This window comes from Ahaetulla prasina, chromosome 1 (genome assembly GCF_028640845.1).
Source record: "Ahaetulla prasina isolate Xishuangbanna chromosome 1, ASM2864084v1, whole genome shotgun sequence".
NCBI classification, from domain to species: Eukaryota; Metazoa; Chordata; class Lepidosauria; order Squamata; family Colubridae; genus Ahaetulla; species Ahaetulla prasina.
In genome coordinates, this window is record NC_080539.1 from 205,517,506 (window position 1) to 205,536,233 (window position 18,728).

The 18,728-nt window shown below is 42.8% G+C and overlaps 1 protein-coding gene across 1 annotated transcript in view; it reads left to right on the top strand.

The window, feature by feature from the left end:
* Positions 1-11,116: 11,116 nt before the first annotated feature.
* Positions 11,117-18,728, top strand: part of NEMP2 (nuclear envelope integral membrane protein 2) — an 80,007-nt gene continuing 72,395 nt past the window's right edge. Inside the window, exon 1 of the mRNA XM_058188590.1 lies at positions 11,117-12,906. The gene's annotated coding sequence lies outside the window, so the exon portion shown is untranslated. The remainder of the gene's footprint in view (positions 12,907-18,728) is intronic.

The following is an 18,728-nucleotide window of genomic DNA, read 5'->3' on the forward strand; positions in this document are numbered from 1 at the left end:
GCCTGGGTGGAAAAGTACAGCTGGGTGTCATCAGCGTACAGCTGGTATCTCACCCCAAAGCCACTGATGATCTCACCCAGCGGCTTCATATAGATGTTGAACAGAAGGCGAGAGAATCGACCCCTGCGGCACCCCACAAGTGAGGTCCCTCGCGGTCGACCTCTGCCCCCTGTCAACACTGCTCATGACCGGTCAGAGATAGGAGGAGAACCACCGATATACGGTGCCTCCCACTCCCAATCCCCCCAACCGGCGCAGCAGGATACCATGGTCGATGGTATCAAAAGCCGCTGAGAGGTCTAATAGGACCAGGGCAGAGGAATAACCCCTGTCCCTGGCCCTCCAGAGATCATCCACCAATGCGACCAAAGCTGTCTCCGTGCTGTACCCGGGTCGGAAGCCGGACTGGAACGGGTCTAGATAGACGGCTTCATCCAGGTATTGGGGTAGCTGTCGCGCCACAGCACTCTCTACAACCTTCGCAACAAAGCAAGGTAGTTAAGATGTAGTAATTTCATGCAAGTAATAAATAACAGTAGTATTTTCCCCCAGAAAATAGACATAAGCGGGTGATTTATTTGAGTAGTCATGTCCAGGGTTGTTCAAAAGTGAATTCTTAATTCCTGCCTAAAACAGGGATCCCCAACCCCCGTCCGTGGACTGGCAGGCTCTGCGGCATGCCTTGCAACTGGGCCTCGCAAACAAGAGAAACTCCATCCAGGGATGAGGGCAGCACATACCCCCTCTGGTCCGTGGAAAATCCTCTCTCCATGGAACCAGTCCGTGGTGCCCAAAAGGTTGGGGGCTGCTGGCCTAAAATGAGTAGAGAATTGCAGCACCTTCTTTCTTTCCCCTATATTCCTCCGCTTCTCGTCTTTTGAATGCTTTCCAAGAATTCAAACACTCTATCCAACAATGCATACATTTGTAGCACATGTCTGATTATACAAATTGCACAGTGAGATTTCATCTTAAAGTAAAGGTCAGATTGTAGCAACAGACTAAAGGTTTTATGGTGATATTACACCCCAGATAATATATTATTCAGTCTTTTCAAGCTTGTGCTTATTTCTGCACTGTATCTTTCAGTTACCGTATATACTCGAGTATAAGCCGAGTTTTTCAGCACATTTTTTGTGCTGAAAAACGTCCCCTCGGCTTATACTCGGGTCTATACCGCCTATACTCCTAGTTTTTTTTTAAAGCCCTCGGCTTATACCCGAGTATATACGGCTTATACTCGAGTTTTTTTTTTTCTTTTTTTTTTCACATTTTACGGACTGAAGCCCTGCGGTGCAGTGAGAGGGCGGGCGGGGAGCCGCCAGCCTTCTCAGCTGAGGGAGGAGGGTTTCAACCGGTAGGTGCCTCATTTCCCACCCTCGGCTTATACTCGAGTCCCCAGTTTACCCCAGTTTTTGGGGTAAAATTGGGGACCTCGGCTTATACTCGGATCGGCTTATATTCGAGTATATACGGTATTTGTCCAGCTTCCAGTTTCTTTTTTTTAATTGCTGTTGCTTTTTTCAGCTGTTTCTAATGTTGTTCCTGAATATTCTATCATAAAGTCATAAAGCCACCACCTTCCAATTAAAACACAAATGCTTATGGGACAGTAAAGTTGCAGTATCTGAAAAAGCATTACTTTTGAAAAGAGAGGAAATGATGATTTTCATTAACTGGGATTAAAAGAGAATAATGACAAATATATTCCAAAAATTAATATAATCTGTCATTTATAGAGCACCCATGAAACAATGAGTTTGTTAACAAAACTCCTATTCACATGGACAAAGAACCTGCTAAGTTTCACTGTTCTTCCAAATGATTTTCCAAATGATTTTATTTGATTCCATTGAGACTGTTCCAATCGTATACATAAATTGTTGCAAAGAGTAAGTAAGTCATAGTGAAATGAATTGCCAATTTTCTGAATATTGTCAGATAGAGTTGTGTGACAATAGATGACAACACTTAGCAAAGTGTGGGTTTGTTTGTTTGTTTGTTTGTTGACCACCCATGGAACCAATCCAATCCAAAGCCCTAGTGCCCATTCACTGAAGGTGGCCCTCAGGATTTCAGTTGAACTAGATAGCAGACTCTTGGGAACAAACCCAAGTTCTCTCTGGAACCCAATTACCGTATATACTCGAGTATAAGCCGATCCGAATATAAGCCGAGGCACCTAATTTTACCACAAAAACTGGGAAAAACTATTGACTCGAGTATAAGCCGAGGGTGGGAAATGAGGCAGCTACTGGTCAATGTAAAAAATAAAGATAGAGCCAAGTAAAATAACATGAATATTTATTTGAACGAAAAACAATAAAAGTGCAAAAGGGGGAAGGAGGATTCCCAGCTTTAGAAAATTTAGAACTACGCCGCCTTTGGTATGACCTGAGCATAGCTCATAAAATTATCTGCTACAATGTACTTCCTATCAATGACTACTTCAGCTTCAACCACAACAATACACGAGAACACAATAGATTCAAACTTAAAAGTGAACCTCCAATCTAGATTGCAGAAAATGTGACTTCAGTAACAGAGTTGTTAATGCCTGAATGTGCTACCTGACTCTGTGGTCTCTTCCCAAAATCCCCAAAGCCTTAACCAAAGACTATCTAGTATTGACCTCACCCCATTCCTAAGAGGTCTGTAAGGGGCGTGCATAAGAGCACCAGCGTGCCTACCATCCCTGTCCTAATGTTCCCTTTAGTTGTATTCCTTTTATGTATTCAATTCATGCTTATATTTATATAATTATTTAATATGTATTTGACAAAATAAATGAATGAATGAATGAATGAATAGAATAGAATAGAATAGAATTTTTATTGGCTAAGTGTGATTGGACACACAAGGAATGAATGAATGAATGAATGAGTGAGTGAGTTACTTCAACAACATTGTCTCACAGAAATTGACAATACAACTGCAAGCATGAAAATGAGTCCTCCTTTAGCTTCCAAGGGACCAGGGTGCCTCTGAAGGTCAGTGCTCTAAGCACTAAGAACCCAGCACAAATCTAAGCCTGTATGCACACCAATAGTGAAAATACCCTGCACAGTGTCTCTTGGCAGAGAAGGGTAATTTTCATAGACGCTAGTGGCTTTTTTTTTTTTTTTGGCAGGGCAATAAGGGTCTCTAATATCATTAAACCCAAGTGTGAGGAAAAAGACAGCAGCTAAAATGTTAAGGCCAGTTGTGTGACCTTCTCCAATACAGTTGGCCTGGCTGTTTGCCAAAACTTAAAACACCCTCCCATCCCCCCTCCCTGCTAAAGCTTCTTTCTTAAAACAATTGTGGTCTTTGCCTTTCATTGTGCCAATCGACTTTAGAAGTCTGTGTGTGTGTGTGTGTGTGTGTGTGTGAGAGAGAGAGAGAGAGAGAGAGGGAGGGAGGGAGGGAGGGAGTGCAAAAGGGGGAAGGAGGATTCCCAGCTCTAAACAAAGGGAAATCCCGGAATGCCAGCGCGAAAGGCGGTGCTCACGTTCCTCCTCCCTTGCTCAAAAGCCCCAACATGATATTGGAATTGGATGCCATTATATACCTGCTGAGGGGATAATTTGAATAACTTGAAAGATATAAAAGCTCTAAACATATTTGTTTAAAAATCTAAAATCTATACTTAAAATAAATGAATATAAAGTAATAAAGTTCTTTAAAGTTGTAATTCACTTTGCTGCTGAAAAAGAAAAGAAGCTTAACACCTTAAATGGTATTTATTAACTGAAATATCATCAAATCAAATATATAATGAGGTATATTATAATGACCTTTGTTTTCAGAAAGAAGCATGATGGAAGTTTTTCAATAAAGGGGGAAATATAGAAAAAACTTAGTGTCATGCTCATATATCATCTTTACAGATGTTGTTAACACTATACTATGGCAGCATATGATGGTACAATGTTTCAATCAATTTCAGGATGAAAAACTCATCAATGAGGAGGAGGAGTATAATTTATTAACCTTGTATGATATCAGTTTCTCAAGGACTCTAGAAGGACCCGAGGAAGAAATCTCTGCCCCCTCCCCACTTTCCCTTTCCAACCCAGCCTTCCAAGGGGACCTTTGAGGGAGAAATCTCTGCCCCCTCCCCACTTTCCCTTTCCAAGGCAGCCTTCCAAGAGGACCTCTCGAAAAGAGCGAAAGCTTTCTCCTGGCCGTTTTACCACCACCACACCCTCCACGCCGGCCATGGCACGAGCTCAGATTGCCGGCTGGGGATGATGGGCGCTGCAGTGCGATCTCGGGAGAGACTAGGAGGGAAGAAAGAATGACTGTTTCCCCACACCCTAGGATTGGGGAAAACATTGACCCCCCCCTTAGTTGCGGGAGAAGGGTTGCGCTTCAAAGCGGTCGCCTCCATCCATCAATCCATCCTTCCTTCCTTACTTCCATCCATCCATCCATCCTTTTTTTTTTCCCAGCGAGCGGTGCGTGTGTGTGACATGCAAGCAAGACGTCTCACGGGGCGTGTGTGTGTGTGTTTGTGGTGGGGTCTCGTCCCAGCCACCCACCCACTCGCTCCCTTTCCTCTCGACGTGGGCTGTTCCCGTTCGCCCTGGCCTCCGTCCTCCGATCTCCTGCGCTGGGAGGCGGCGGCGAGCCAGCAACCGGGCACCGCGGACTTTGGCAAGGAGGAAGGTGGGAGGAAGCGGAGCTGCCGGCTGTGGGGGTTGAGGCGTGCAAGAGGAGTGGCGTGGAAAGGCCTTTTTGTGTGTGTGTGTGTGTGTGTGCGCGCCTGTGTGCCCTAGGGAGGGAAGCGGAGCTGCCAGCTGTATGGGGGTTGAGGCGTGCAAGAGGAGCGCCTCCTCCTCTTCCTCCACGCCGCCTCCTCTTGCACGCCTCAACCCCACCATCCCCACCCTCTCCAGCGTGAAGGTCACCTCCTCCTCTTCCAGGCGGCGGCGGCGGCGGCGGCGGCGGCGGCGGCGGCGAGCGCCACAGCCGGCAGCTCCGCTTCCTCCCACTGGTCCCAGTCCAGCCGAACGGTGAAAGCGACATGCCGAGCGCCGCCCGCCACCGCTCGCTGATTGGGACCGCTTGCTTGGTCCGCGCGCGGGCGGGAGCCGCCAGCCTTCTCGGCTGAGGGAGGAGGGTTTCAACGGTGAAAGCGCCGCCGAGAAGGCTGGCGGCTCCCCGCCCGCCGCCGCGACCCATGCTGAAGCCAACCAGCCGAACGGTGAAAGCGGAGCGCGCCGGCATGTCGCCACCGCTCGCTGGACTGGGACCAGTGGGAGGAAGCGGAGCTGCCGGCTGTGGCGCCCGCCGAGCCGCCGCCGCCGCCTGGAAGAGGAGGAGGTGACCTTCACGCTGGAGAGGGTGGGGATGGTGGGGTTGAGGCGTGCAAGAGGAGGAGGAGGAGGAGGAGGAGGAGGAGGCGCGCCTCTTGCACGCCTCAACCCCCACAGCCGGCAGCTCCGCTTCCTCCCTAGGGCACACAGGCGCACACACACGCACACACACACACAAAAGGCCTTTCCACGCCACTCCTCTTGCACGCCTCAACCCCCACAGCCGGCAGCTCCGCTTCCTCCCTAGGGCACACAGGCGCGCACACACACGCACACACACACACAAAAGGCCTTTCCACGCCTCCTCTTGCACGCCTCAACCCCCACACAGCCGGCAGCTCCGCTTCCTCCCTAGGGCACACAGGCGCGCACACACGCACACACACACAAAAGGCCTTTCCACGCCACTCCTCTTGCACGCCTCAACCCCCACAGCCGGCAGCTCCGCTTCCTCCCACCTTCCTCCTTGCCAAAGTCCGCGGTGCCCGGTTGCCGCTGGCTCGCCGCCGCCTCCCAGCGCAGGAGATCGGAGGACGGAGGCCAGGCGAACGGGAACACTGCACCACCAGGGCTTCCCCGCGCCAATGCACAGCCCGCCAAGTTTGCGCCGCCCGCCCACCAGACACGGGAATGGGGCCGGCCTGGGGCGACAAATCCCGAGACCTCGGCGGGCCCGCTCCCCGTCCCTCCCATGGGAGTCCGTTCGGTACCCCCTCCTGTGCGGGGTTCCCGAAGACGTAGACTCGAGTATAAGCCGAGGGGACGTTTTTCAGCACAAAAAACGTGCTGAAAAACTCGGCTTATACTCGAGTATATACGGTAGGTCTTTTGGTCATCTTGGCCAGTTTGATGAGTCTGACCTCCCTGCAGTAAAGGGGAGCATCAGAGAACTAGAGTGCTGCCAGGGAGTCATCTGAACATGATGGGACAAATAAAAGTCTCCCAATTCCAGATCACATTACCACTACTCTCACATCCAGATCAGGTGTATGGGCCAGGCTTGGATGACCTGAGACAAGTTCATGGTTGTGATGGTGGCCATGAACATTCACGTTTCCTCAGACCTTGCACCCCAAGGAGGGAAATTGCAGCCTGAGTGTTGGTACTAAGTAGCCTGGGGGTTGGCACATTGGCAACAATCCCAACTGTACCCTAGAGCCCAGCCTAGCAAGCAGGGTCTTGTACCTGACAATTGCTTCTGGAAGAATCATGATGATCACTCAGAGAACATGACTGATGCCCACACCCATGGCATAGGCATATTTCCTAGGAAGAAATATCTCCTAGAGAGGAGCTAAGCATATCTTCTAGAGAGAAATATCTCTCTCCAAACCCAGCCAAGCTTCAGGTGTCCAAGTTCTTTCCCCTTAATCAAATCATGGATGAGGACAGCTTTATTACCGACTGACCTGGCATTCAACAGCAACAGCCAAAAACTCAGGTCCTCAGAGGTCTACTGATAGGGGTGTAGCATTGAGACCAGAGGGCTGGAATGGACCACCAGACGCAGGGCGTATTCTGTAACCTGACGACTGCTTTCTCCCTGTTACTCCTGTTCCTGTGAATAATTTTCTTAGTAATTATCACTGACCAAAAAAAAAAGAAGAAGAAGAAGTGGCAAACCTTAAAGATGATGTAGGTAATTATGTATTCTGATCTTTAACGCTCTCAAAAGTACAACTATACATTTAATATTTCTAGAGAAACATTACGTTAGAAACAGTTGCATTTTTCTTGTCTTCTGAACGCTGCTTTTGGCAGCATCAAAGAAATACAGAAGATATAGGTCTTATTAATTGTGGCTATGCTTTATTTAAAAACATTGTAATGCTTTTAAGGAGAACACTTGCTGTACTTGAATTCCATCTTCATTTTTCCTCTTGATTTTTTTTAAAAAAATGTCCTAAGTTTCCTGTTTCCATGCCATTATGTCTTTCATCACCATGAAACTCCTAGCAAGTTTTTCCCAGGATTTTTAATCCTGGAATGCCAGATTCTCTTTCCATGCAACATCATATGAAACAACATAAGCCTTGGCATATGTTGGAAACTGGTTGGCTGCTATTCACAGTTTCCAGTCTCCTTTAGTCAAGTTGAAGTCTTGAAGGCAACAAGATAGAAGTGCTTTTCCCCGGGCTCTTATCCTGCTTTCTCAGTCTAGTCTACTATCCTAATATTTCTTGGTACTCTTCCTTCCTAGTTTCCACCCAGCATACATCACAAAATACAATTCATAACTAAGCGGTTTATGTCGGGCAATTCTCATTTCTACTGCACTTGCACCTGTCCAATAAACTGAAAGTGCTTCATAAAAAGGCAGACTGGTGTTCAGGACAACTTACTATGGGATTGATCCATAAGAGAAATCAATCAAGTGCCTTTTGTTTCCTACAGGTAAAACTTACCCAAAGGGATTTATAGCCTGCGGAATTCAAGACAGAAGTGTTCACGGAGAGTCAACAGCATCAAAATGGTAAGCGCAAACAAGTGAACAAAGCTCCATCCACTTTTAAGGTACACTCCTTTAATTACGCCTATTGTGATTACTATTTTGTTGACTACTGTTGCACACCCCCAAACCCCTTGGAGATATCCCTATTTCAAAGACGAGAATCGTTCCTTAAATTCAGTGGTTCTGTGTAGAATAGAATAGAATTCTTTATTGGCCAAGTGTGATTGGACACACAAGGAATTTGTCTTGGTGCATATGCTCTCAGTATACATACAAGAAAAGATACCTTCATCAAGGTACAACATTTAATGATAGTCATAGGCTACAAATAAGCAATCAGGAAACAATATCAGTGTAAATCGTAAGGATACGAGCAACAAAGTTACAGTCATAACTGGAAGGAGATGGGTGATGGGAATGATGAGAAGATTAATAGTGCAGATTTAGTAATAGTTTGACAGTGTTGAGGGAATTATTTTTTCAGCAAAGTAATGGGAAAAAACTGTTCTTGTGTCTAGTTGTTCTGATGTGCAGTGCTCTATAGCATCGTTTTGAGGGTAGGAGTTGAAACAGTTTATGTCCAGAATGTGAGGGATCTGTAAATATATTTTCACAGCCCTCTTTTTGACTCGTGCAGTATACAGGTCCTCAATGAAAGGCAGGTTGGTAGCAATTGTTTTTTCTGCAGTTCTAATTATCCTCTGAAGTCTGTGTCTGTCTTGTTGGGTTGCAGAACGTGGTATGGTTCTATAAACAGTCTAAAATGCTTGTAAATTATTAGGAACATCTGACAGATGTTCATAACATCTGTATCTGACACTTGTCAGCCCCACCACACCCAGAATAATTTTCTAGGCAGATAAGTACATTTTCAGCAAAGTTGTGGATTAAGTCCTCATATCCAAATGTGGATCTCAGAGACATTTTTGTAAATGAATATAATTCAGAGGCTAGCACTTGGCTTGGCAACAGGCCAGTTTCCCGTTCAGTTAATACTGCTTTAAACGAACTCGGCTGCAGATGATTTAGGTCCATCTCAGTCATGATGAAGACAATGTCATGGGGCCATGATAGGGGAAAAAAAAGATGTTGCTGAGTATTGCTATGAGTTAGTTAAATGGAAGTGGGGAATGACCCCGAGTTTACACAGTATCTAAAGGAATCTACTTTGAACCGGAAGAAGAGAATTTGCTGGAATTTCTACAAACAGAACACATGTAGATTGGAATGCTTATCTGTTATTTCTAGTGGTATTCAAAATGTGGAGTTATACTGACCACAGAGGAAGTTGATTGTCTTGCGGCTTAAACTGTGAGCCAGCCATGCTGTAAAGAGCTCAAAACCTAATATGTAACCTGATGGGCATATGTTTATTTTCTCTTTTTGAGACACACACACACACACATGCATACATGCAATTACTCCTCTTTTCTATTGCAACTGAGCCTTCCTGGATGCCTGGAGGCTACAAAGAATGTTGGATTTTTATTGTATTATTTCTAATGAGAGAGGAAGTTATCCTTTTTCCTGAAAGAGTAAAAATTATTGATTCTGCTTCAAGTGGGCACACTGGTAATAGTGTTCCTATTTCTCAGTGATGCTGTTTAGCTCCTGCCATGTTGGCTCTCAAGCACTTTAGTTTACTATAAGAATGCACCAGGGCCTGGGTACTTACGGGACCGCCTGCTGTTACCACATGCCTCCCACCGACCTGTACGCTCTCACAGAGAGGGACTTCTCAGGGTGCCGTCTGCCAAGCAATGTCGGCTGGCGGTCCCCAGGGGAAGGTCCTTCTCTGTGGGGGCTCCCACACTCTGGAACGAGCTTCCCCCGGGTTTACGCCAAATACCTGACCTTCGGACATTCCGTCGCGAACTGAAGACACATCTTTTTATTCGTGCAGGGCTGGCTTGAATTGAATTTTATTAATTTTAAATTTTTATTAATTAATTTTCAATGGGGTTTTTAGTTTATTGTATATTTTTACTTCTCAGGCTAATTTTAAAATAAATTTTTTAATTACATTTTAAATTGTACATTGTATTATCTGTTTTATTTTTGCCTGTACACCACCCTGAGTCCTTCGGGAGAGGGGCGGTATAAAAATCAAATAAATAAATAATAAATAAATAAATAAAATAATTATTAGTAGGAGGGGGAGCTTGATCCTGTTGCCGTCAGGGTTAACTGGTTTTTAGGCTACAAGCTGAACATATTTCTACATAGACCCAGGATTTGCTTTTTTTCATTTCGTTTTCTATTTTCTAGATTCAGTTATTTTCACCTGCAGATGATTATAGAGCATCATACACAAAGTCACAGGTATTTTCTAAGTGTTGTGAAGATTTTGTAAATTTGAAAAGAAACAAGATACCCCATGCACTTCTCCATCATCAAACATTTATTTAAAATTCTGATAATTCCTTAGATGCTCATAAGCTAGAGATTAATTGGCGAGGATCAGTATTTGGCAAATGACATCAAATTGTGAACAGTGAATTTGGATATCCAAGGTCCTACCTTTAGCTCAAATTGGGTCTCCCAAATCCAGAGAAGATAGCAATGGCAACTGTGTGCTATCCTATATCTCATATACCTGCATTCCCTATGCTTTTTTCCATATTTTGCATACAACTCCCCTTAATGTGAACAAAATACCTTTGGTGGCTGTAGTTGTTTTTAAAATGTAAGCATATGTCTAAAATCTGCAGAATTTATTCTGATTTAAAGAGAAGGGAAGATGATTAAACTATAAGCAAGCAAAACATTGTAGAGGGATAAGAAAAAAAAACCCGGTAATGACAACTAACATGGTGGGAGAGAAACTGTGTTGAATATATTTAAAGAGGCAGTTCGAGAAGGATTCCAAGAGGTAGGAAAGGAATATTTGAATCTACCTAGTCACCTCTTAATCTCTGTGATATTCAAAATAATTCAAAAGAGCAATTTGCTTCTATTTTATGAATCACTAATGGCAATGTATGTTCAGCTAGAAGAAAGAATTTAAGAGACTTAAATTTGGTACATTAGAAGCAATATTTCTCTCTCTCCCTCTCTCCCTCTCTTTCTCTCTCTTTCTCTCCCTCTTTGAGAGAGAGAGACAGACAGACAATATTTCTTCCCTTAGTGAGCTCTCTCAAATCTCATGTTAAAAGAATGTGTGTGACAAGGTCAGATTGCCTATTATTAATACTATAATTATTAACAATGCATACTATTATTATACATTTTAAATAAGAAAGAAGCTTACTCTATAAATGATTAAAAATAGAAGGTGAACAGTAAAAAAAATAATAATCAGGAAATTCTGTAGAATATGCCTATGGTGCTCCTTAGATTTATAGAACAATAGAAGAGAATATATATATATATAGCTTAGGGTTGAACTCTGGATTTTTTTGTGCTTTCTGAGCTTGGTTGTTTGCTTGCAGATGATTCATTACCTGACTAGGTAACATCATCAGTGCACTGTTTTACATTCAAACAGCCAAACTTAGAGCATTAAGGACTCTATAGATAATTGTTGTATTATACATACTGTTTGATTTTCTGAATTTATTTTTACTAAACTATATTAATACAGTTAAGCAAAGCATGTTTTTCAGGGTTTTGACTGAAATCTGACAGCCAGTTTGATCTCGTGGTTAAGGCACAGACTAGAAAGTGGGAGACCGTGAGTTCTTTAGCCATGATAGCTTCCTGAGTGACTTTGGGCCAGTCATTCTCTCTCTGTCCAACTCATATCACAGGGTTGTTGTTGGGAAAATAGGAGGAGGAAGGTGTGTTTTATATGTTCACCACTTTGAGTTATTCGTAAAAACAATAAAGGAATAAAAATAAAGGGGTACATATAAATAAATAAAATAAAAAGAACAAAATAATAAAATGTGATATTAACAGATGAAAAGGTGGCATATAATTGTGTTTTTCCCCTAGCAGTGAAATCACATAATGCATATTTCAATTAAATCCAAATAAGAAACAGAGAAGCTCATATTGCAGATATATAAGTTCGAAGAGCCTTCCTTTAACATTTAACAATTGGCAACTCCAAATCTCAACCAACAAATGCTCTGTCTTACACACTGACAAAAACAAAAAAATCAAAACACAAAATACAAGGTGGGCGGATACGACCTCGTAGTTGACCCTCACTATGTCAAGGACCTTGAAGTACTCATATTTAATGATCAAAGTGCCAGAGCGCATTGTAACAATGTTGCCAATGTTGCCTAAGAGTTGTTAACCTAATCTTGCATAGCTCTGGTAATGTACTGCAAACTAGAGCATACAAAACATTTGCTAGACCAATTCTCGAATACAGCTCGTCTGTCTGGAACCCGCACTGCATATTGGACATTAATACAATTGAGTGAGCCCAGAGATATTTTACGAGAAGAGTTCGCCACTCCTCTGCTCGCAACAGAATACCTTATGCCACAGGCTTGAAATTTTGGGCTTACACAACTTAAAATTATATGCCGCCTTCGGTCTGACCTAAGCGTAGTACATAAAATTATCTGCTACAATGTCCTACCTATCAATGACTACTTCAGCTTCAACCACACCAATACACGAGGACACAATAGATACAAACTTAAGGTAAACCGCTCCCAATTCGATTGCAGAAAATACGACTTCAGCAACAGAGTGGTCAATGCCTGGAATGCACTACCTGACTTTATAGTTTCATCCCAAAACCCCCTTAGACTGTCTACTGTTGACCTCACCCCATTCCTAAGAGGTCTGTAAGGGGCGTGCATAAGCGCACCAATGTGCCTACAGTCCCTGTCCTAATGTCCTCATTTATTCGTATCCATTTCATGTATTCATAGTCATGCTTATACTTTTATCTGTAATCTTATATATGCTTGACAAAATAAATAAATAAATTTAAAATATAATTCCAAGAAAGACTTTCTAAAGTAATCTACTGTGTGAAAGATCAACCATAGGCTATCCCTAATTAACCTTGTCTCACCTCATTTGGAAAAGACTTCTGAACAGGACACTTGAAGGAGAGGTTAGAGGTTAGGAACGCACGTAAGAGAAAAATGAAGATAGAAGATCTGAAAAGATTAAAAAGCAACCCTTTAAATAGGGCTCAGAGGTGGAACAACAAAGGAAGACATGAAAAGGAATGAAGCTGTCAAGGTAAGTGTAGAAAGAACTGTTGTATTAGGCACTGAACAGTTGTCAGCCTTCAAGACTGGGGGGGGAAATGGTAGAAATCTCTTAAGCAAAAAAGATTGGGAAAAAAGACTTAGCATTTAAACCGTTGGTCTAACGCATATGCATGCATATATATTCCTCTTTGTAATCATAATTTTATTAAAATATAATTATAATAAAAAACCTCTAAAAATGAAAAAAAAATAGATGCAGGGAAAAATAGAAAAGAAAGAAGATAGTAAAGAAAAATCATTGTTAGTTGCAAAGTCGTGACTGACCCATCGCGACCTCATGGACAACGTTCCTCCCGGCCTTCCTGTCCTCTACCATCCTCTGGAGTCCATTTAAGTTCATGCCTACTGCTTCAGTGACTCAATCCAGCCACCTCATTCTCTGTCGTCCCGTTCTTCTTTTGCCCTCAATCTTTCCCAGCATTCTCCAGTGAGTCCTTCCTTCTCATTAGGTGGCCAAAGTTGTTGTGTCTTGCCCGCCCTCAGAGCAGCCGGGGCCTTCTTACCTGCTCCCGCACACTGAGGAATGTATGCCTCCCGGTCCCAGTCCTGGCTCCATGCCCACACAAACTGCAGAAGGAGAATCTCCCGGCCCCAGCCCTGACTCCATGCCCAGGCAAACGGAGCAGCTAGACCCCTCCCCCTCCTCCACAGCAGGTGAGCCTGAGGAGGGTTTATTACCAACAGCTGATTGGTGTGACCCTCGCATCAGAAGATTAGAGAGGCGGAGGCTACAGAGGGAAGGGAGGGGCAGGCCTTAATGAGTGCTGAGTCATGGAGCCACACCCCATGGCCTATATAAAGGATCTACTTTCTGGCAGTCTCTGAGTCAGGCAAAAGTCAAACTTATCTTGCTGAAGTCACTTACTGGTCTCCTGCCTGCTCTGAGGACTTTGCTAGGACTTTGGGCAGAGCTGCAGAGGCACGCCTGATTCGGATTTCCCGGACCCAGCCGTCAGCGGAGGAGTGGGACACGACAAAAGTATTTGAATTTCATCTTCAGGATCTGGCCTTCTAAAGAGCAGTCAGGATTGATCTCTAGGATTGACCGGTTTGATCACCTTGCAGTCCAAGGGACTCGCAGGTGTCTTCTCCAGCACTAGAGTTCAAAGGCCTCAATTCGTTGGCACTCAGCCTTTCATATGGTCTAAATTTCACAGCCATACATTGCAACTGGGAAAACTATAGTCTTGACTATATGCACTTTTGTTGGCAGGGTGATGTCTCTGCTTTTTAGTACGCTGTCTAGATTTGCCATTTCTTGGCTGCAGTCCCCATTTGCGGTGATCTTGGAGCTCAGGAAAATAAAATCTGTCACTACCTCCATTTCTTCCCCATCTATTTTCCAGGAATTGAGAGGGCTGGATGCCATGATCTTAGTTTTCTTAATGTTCTGTTTCAAGCCAACTTTTGCACTCTCCTTCATTCACATCAAGAGGCTCTTTAGTTCCTCTTCGCTTTCTGCCATTAGGGTGGTATCATCTGCTTATCTGAGGTTGTTGATATTTCTCCCAACAATCTTAATTCCAACTTTTGATTCATCTAGCTCCTCCTTTCTCATGATGTGCTCTGCATATAAGTTAAATAGGCAGAGCGACAGTATACAGCCTTGCTGGACTCCTTTCCCAATTTTGAACCAATCAGTGGTTCCGTGTCCAGTTTTCATTGTTGCTTCTTGACCACCATATAGGTTTCTCAAGAGACAAATAAGATGGTCTGGTACTCCCGTCTCTTTAAAAACTTGCCACAATTTGTTGTGATCCACACAATCAAAGGCTTTAGCATAATCAAAGAAGCAGAAGTAGATGTTTTTCTGGAACTCCCTAGCTTTCTCCATGATCCACCGTATGTTGGCAATTTGATGTCTAGTTCCTCTGATTCTTTGAAATCCTCTCTGTACTTCTTGTAGTTCTCGATCCACATACTGCTGGAGCCTACCTTGTAGGATTTTAAGCATAACCTTACTAGCATGTGAAATGAGTGCAATGGTGCGATAGTTTGAACATTCTTTGGCATTGCCTTTCTTTGAAATTGGAATGTAAACTGCCCTTTTCCAATACTGTGGCCACTGTTGAGTTTTCCAAATTTGCTGGCAAATTGAATGTAGCACTTTTACTGCTTTGTCTTTTAAGATTTTGAATAGCTCAAATAGTTGGAATACTGTCTCCTCCACTATCTTGGTTGTTGATCAGATTTCGTAAGGCCCATTTGACTTCACATTCTAGGATGTCTGGCTTAAGGTCAGTAAAGAAAAATAAAATAAATTACTTTCCCATTCATCACAACATGTATAAACAATTTTAATAACTTACCTCCTTTTGTTAAAATGCAACAAATGATTTCTTCCTTCCACAGCACTTCTCTTATTATAAAGCAATCTGTAAAACCTCATTATTTTAGTCCTAATTAGCAAAAATCTGTTAAGAGTTACTAGAGGTAACAACATATATATTTAACCCTGATCAAACAAACCAACTTTATATTCCTTTCTTTCATTTTTAACAGTTTTGATTTTTAGACTTGATTTTAGTCAAATAATGTCAAATCAAATCACAATTGATTTTATTTTTTTTCCTTAGTCCCTTTTCACAACATTCTAAAAAAGCTTTTAACAATCTCTTTTGTAAATGCAACATAGGAAATTAATCCAGTTCACCTTCTTGGTTATTTGTGTATTCCTTCTAAGTATTAAGACATTACACCAATTTCTTTTATATGGCCATACATCATCTTTTTCCATATCATTCTTACAACCTGTCATTTTAAATTATTGACATCATTTATTCCAGACTTCCCTAATTTTGTGCCCTTCATATTGGTTGAACTTAGCTCCCATAGTCTGTAGTTATTACCTAATGTTGGCCAAGGATTTAGGAAGCTGAAGTTAAACATTAACCAGGCTGGGAAATTGATTTGATCTGTTTCCCAACAGCAAAGCTGATGCGCTAATCAGATCAAGAGAATGCATGGGAACAAAAGTCTTCTCCCACACAATCCCACTCCTTCTGACCTTGCCTGCCCTTTTGGATCTGGCATAAACGATTGCTGTCCGATTTATCTCGACTGCAATTGTGCGTGACATGAAAATCCTCCCCACTTCCATAGTGTACACAAAACCCATTAGAATCCAGTAGGCTTCACTGCTGAACATACATGTAGCGTAAAAGATACCACTGTTCAGAATGGTAATGTTGGAAATGCGATGGCAATACAAATCGATTCTGCACATATCTGGGGGGCGGGGTGCAGGTGGTTTAAATGATGGTTCCCGGATGAGCTGAACAAGTTTAAAAGTTGTACAGCTTTTGTTGCATTGCAGCAAACCTTCCGTTGGCAAATAAAACTTAATAGGAAATAAGTTGGTAACTGCAGTTTGTGGCAACTTACGTGGAAACATGCATTCTTGTAACTATCATCACTGCTTAAGTTGTATTCACTTAAATGCTCTCAGTTATTGAAATAAATCTGCTGTACACAGTATAACCTAAGTTCATTAACTACATACAAAAGAGACAAAAATTGTTACTAACAGCAATCCCATGGGATCTTGCTTTGAAAGAGAATATGACTGAGTTGTCATATTTTTAAACAAAATAGAGAGACATCACATTCAACGTTGTTCCTTTTTATTTTAATTTCTAAAATATGTGCAGGCCAGAGATCACCTACACAGCAGTGTCTGAATTTTTAATCACTACATCAAAAATGACATTGAAAGATTTAAATTTTAAAGATTGTAGCAGCTGGCATTGCTGTGCACGGGTCTTTGAAATCATAAGGGTGGCCTCAATGTAAGAAACAGGTAAGTGAGTTCTCAGAGCACCCTGCAAGATGTATACAATTTTTTAAAAAATGTTTGGGAATACAGTTGGTGTCAAGAAAGTTCCAGAAGCTGTTCTAAGGCTGCAAACATAACAGCTGGTGTAGCTCCCTGTTGAGATTCTTGAAGTTCATCTCCCACGACTTGCTCCTCAGTGTCTTTGACAGACACCAGAAGTGGAGGAGGAGGAAGAAGAGGAGGAGGAGGGGATAGCAAGTTGATGGTGCCTCATCCACTCAGTACAGTCTGTTTAATTGTGCAGGCTTTCGGCTGCTACATAAGGTTGCAGCACAAACAGAACTACTATTTTAAAATGTATGTTTAACCATATTTTCCAAAGATGCTACTGTCATTTGTGAAGAAAACATTCCAAACTGTTTGCTTTTTGATACAGAAGGTTGATGATTCTTTGCATATGTATGCGTTCTCAGTGTACCATAGATTTCTTATAATAGTTCCAAGTTATTCTGATTTTATATAGTATAATGGAATGAAGGAAGCTACACGTGGGGAAAGCAACCATCTGCACATTTTGGTTGCAAAACAGGCATGGCATGCAAGAGGCTTAAAAATGTCCTGGTTTAGGTACTTCCAAGGCAGTGGTGGGTTGCTCCTGGTTCGGTCCAGTTCTTGCGAACCGGTACTAAAAGCAGCAGGAGGCTCCGCTCACCTGTCTGGATATCATCATGGACAATCTGTACAAGCGCAGAACCTTCCCCTGGAGTGGGGTGGGAATGGAGATTTTACAGTATCCTTCCCCTGCCACACCCACCAAGCCATGCCATGCCCATCAAGCTACGCTCACAGAACTGGTAATAAAAAGTTTTGAAACCCACCACTGCTTATAATATATAATTTACGTGGAGAATTTTGATCACTGAAATTTCATGGGGTGTGATTTTTGTTTTTTTAAAGATTCAGGCAAAATTTCAATTTTGGGGGAGGGATACATGCGCCTTGCTTGTACCTAGTGCTTGAAAACATCACCAGGCCTGTTCTACTTAATGTTGGTACTGATTCTGAAGGGGCCTTAAAGGCAAAGAACCCCACACAATTTCAGCCCTTACCATGTCCAGGAAAAGCTATAAAAGCATACCTAGAGAACAGTGGTGGGTTTCAAAAACGTTTACTACCTGTTCTGTGGGTGTGGCTTGGTGGGCGTTGCAGGGGAAGAATACTGTAAAATCTCCATTACCATCCCACTCCAGGGGAAGGTTACTGCAAAATCCCTATTTCCTCCCAATCAGCTGGGACTTAGGAGGCAGAGAATAGATGGGGGTGGGGCCAGTCCGAATTTTTACTACCAGGTCTCCAAACTACTAAAAATTTCCTCTATCGGTTGTCCAGAACTGGTCAGAACCTGGTGAAACCCAGCTCTGCTAGAGAAGCTAAACTTAAGATAATGTTGACAGACATATGAAGGCAGCATGAGACAACTCCAAATTAAATGACGTGTCAATTAAAAAAGAGCCACACATCCCTACTAATGCATTTCTGTTGAAATTTGCCCCACACCTTCCTGCCTTCTTGTGCCATTATCACACAAAAAGTCAGAAACCAGAAGGCTGCAGAAGTAACAGTGAATAACAGAATTACCAAACTACTTACTTACGATGAGCAGTTCCTGGAATGAAATTCAGTTATCTGCACTGCAGAAATACTTGTAAAATACAAGTAGTCCTTGAAATACAACAGTTTGTTTAGTGACCATTTGAAGTTACAACAGCACTGAAAAAAGTGACTTATGACCATTTTTCACAGGATCATTGTAACATTCACGTGGTCAAAATTTGGATCCTTGCCAACTAGTTCATATTTATGACAGTTGCAGTGTCCTGGGTCATGTGATCAGCTTTTGCAACCTTCCAACAAGCAAAGGCAATGGGGAAGCCAGATTACTTAACAACCATGTTACTAACTTAGCAGCTGCAGTGATTTACTTAACAACTATAGCAGGAAAGGTCATAAAATGG